Source organism: Microtus ochrogaster, chromosome 21, assembly GCF_000317375.1.
Source record: "Microtus ochrogaster isolate Prairie Vole_2 chromosome 21, MicOch1.0, whole genome shotgun sequence".
NCBI lineage: Eukaryota > Metazoa > Chordata > Mammalia > Rodentia > Cricetidae > Microtus > Microtus ochrogaster.
The window spans coordinates 17,229,955-17,233,366 of record NC_022022.1 but is presented as its reverse complement, the minus strand read 5'-3'; positions in this window follow the sequence as shown (position 1 = coordinate 17,233,366).

Below are 3,412 nucleotides of genomic sequence, written 5' to 3'. Positions count from 1 at the left end.
CTAAAACTCCCAAATGTCTAGCTCTGAGTTGAGTTCATGTTTACCTTCATTTTTCTCAAATCACTATACAAGCATGGTAAGACACCCATCCCAGTGATAGAGAACTTAATTTGGTAGAGAAGATGCCCTCTTATCACCCACAATAGCACAGTCTATGTCTGAAACCAACTCCCTGTAACGCCTAGCTTCACATCTTGCTTTAATCTCTATCATGCTAAAATATTTGCCTATCATATGACAGGTTTTATCAATGTCAGTAACTACCTATTCCTTTATCGCTTTAAATAATGACTAAGCTGTTAATAATTTGTACCGGAAATAGAATGCTGTTTATGGTCTTTAGGATCCTCGAAGTTTTATGGCCCACGAGCACAGAAAACATTATTTCTTTATCAGATGCCATTGTATATTTTTTCCTTGAAGTTAGGACTTTGTAACTTTACGTGTGAAATGGACTCTGGGAAATAGTATAGGTATAGAATTCTTGTCCTCACGGTTTCATGCAGTGTACAGACTCTATATGCTAATTATACTAATATTCTTTTACTTTTAAGAGAAGACCTCACAAGTTCCTCAGTACTCTTCTTTTTCTGCAGCAGATGTTGAAGGACCCTCCCAATGGAGATCTTTTTTTTAAAATGACCTAAGCAAATACATTCTCTACAACCTGCAAGCTTGTTCTAGTTGAGATTTTCGTTGCTCTCAATTGAAGTCATTTTAATTGGTCTAATCAGTGACTAAGCCCTGGTGATTTAGTTTCATCAAATGGTCTAGCTGAAAGAACATAGTGTACTAACCAAGCTCTGCTACTGTCATAAATAGCCTACACAAATCAACTGCTGAGGGGTGAGGGTTTATTTTGGCTTTTAGTTTTGGACTTTCTAGGCATTAACTGGTTGACTCTGTTGCTTTGAGCCTGCGCAGTGTATGCCATGATGTAAGCCTGTGGTGGAAGACGGCCATTCATTCCATGGAAGTCTCAAAACAAAATAAGGTATAGAAAGGGGCAGGCCTACCAATATCCCCTTCAGAATCATATTTCCTGTGAATAGAAGACTTATCCACAAGGATCAATAGATTTCATCAGCTCCGGTAGCACCATAGACTAAGTACTGTATGACTCACTATGTGACAATGTTCTTTGAATGCTAAGAAACTTTGATGAACTTTACTCTCAATTACATAGTTTTTAAAAAGAAAATACAGTGTGATTAGTGCCAAGAAGAATTACTAAAGGAGTATAGAGGAAGAAGACAAGCAGCTAATTCTGTCTGAGAAATTCCAAGATAGAAGGATATGTTTCTTGGGAATACGGCTCATTTTGTTGTAGTTTACAGAAAGCCAACTCAAAGTGATTTATACTAAGGAGAAAATACGCAGCCTTGAAAAATGAGTCCCGTAAATTAATCACTCAAGCATCATGTCAAGAAATTGAGTGTTATCTCTCGGCTCTTCCTTTTTGGCATTTCATTCCCAGGTAGCAAGGTCTCCCCACCTCTTAGTAAGATGGCCAGCCAGCATTCCATTGAGTCTACATCCTCCCTGGTACAAAGAAGGATAAGGGAGTTCATTCCCAGGAATTTTCATTAACTTCTAACAAATGTCACATCGCTATGTGCTGCCCTGGACTATTGTTGATGATTCACGGGTAATATTTCTCTCTGTACACATTCCATTTTCATGGCTTGCCATTTTATATGGTGCTCTCATTAGTTTTATTGTAATGCATCTATATGAGGTTTTCTGCCCCATATCCTTTGAACTTTTAAATTTCAAATTTATAACTGTCACAAAATTTGGGTAAATTTAGGCCATGTCCTTTCTGCTCTATTTTTTCAAAATTTATTTTATTTCTTATCACTCTTTGGGGCTCCAGTTACACATTTTATCTTATGAAATTTCCTCACATCTTTGAGGATATTTTAATTGACTTTTAGTCTCTGAGAATTCAGTTTGGACAACAAGTAGCTTTTACTCTTTGATCCCTAAGTTTACTGGCTGAGTTTCTTCTGTTACCATCATTCTGCTCCCTCCACTACTGCTGACATCTGTGAAGTTCTGCTCTATTTTGCAGTTCTGGGATTTACATTTGATCTTTTCTGCTTTGTATCCCTCCAAATTGACTCTATTTAGTTGCTGTAATATATGAAAGGTCATTGAATTTATCTGAACCTCCGTTTCCTCATAAGTGAGATAAAATTATCTCTATTAAGAGAGATAATTGTTAAGATTAAATGAATATACCAGTTTCTACAGAGGGTTTTAAAACAATAGCAGCTATTATCATGGTGGATTATTTTAATTGCCTCCTAACTAGTCTCATTTGGCACCAAAACCAATTCTCCACTCGGTGCCAGAGTTATCTTTATATGGCATAAATTAGTTTACTCCCACAGTTAAAAGATGTAATGGTATTTTAATACCAACAACAGAATATCTTAATTCCTTTATTTGACTTTTAATTCTTTCGCTTATTTGGCTTGCTCAAGTAGAAACATTTCCCATCATTTCTGCGAACTCTAAATTCTTGCGCGGCTCATATTGTGTAACTTTCTGAGGGAAACAAACAAACATCTGTGTATCTCAGATACAGCACTGCCCACAGAAGAAAGACACAGCCCGATCTAAGTGTAGCTCACTGAGCCAATGAGTTTACAGTGATTGCACACAGAAGAATACGTGTGAGGTTAGGTGGAGAGGCCTGGATGATTCAGATGCTACTGTATCCACGGAAATCCTACCTTAAAGCTGCGTCTCTGCTGCCTTCCGAAGACCTTGCAGGCAGCGCTAGGCAGAGCTTTCTCAGTTATCTGCTGCTCTCATACTCTTGGGGATGGAGATGGGTCTGGTGAATCTTGAAATTTCCTGGCTTTCCATACCCTTGTGAGTTTCCCAAGCTTCTCAAGCCTCATGTCTCTCTGCTCTCTGCCACCCAGGAGGGAGCATTTCCATTCAGAGGAAATCACTATGCAGAATAGCCACACTTGTTTCCCCGCATGGCTTCCACAACAGCAGTTCTGGCTTTATATTTGCTAAATGCTATCTGAAGGTAATATCACCCCAAGATCTATCCCTACCCCTTGATGCTGGTATCCTCTAGCAGGAACTGGCTCAGTTATATTAACCCTTTGGGGATTATTTTCTGACGTACCCTGGGTAAGCTTGTCTCTCCCCTACGCTTCCTATGGTACTTTATGGCATTATTCATGTTCTTCAATTTTATGCCAGATATCACCAACTTACCTGTATTGCTATGTACTTGGCTCTGCTAGACTTCCAGATCTCTCTCTCTCTCTCTCTCTTTTTTTTTTTTTTTTTTTTTGAATTTTCAAGACAGGGTTTCTCCGTAGCTTTTGGTTCCTGTCCTGGAACTAGCTCTTGTAGACCAGGCTGGCCTCGAACTCACAGAGAT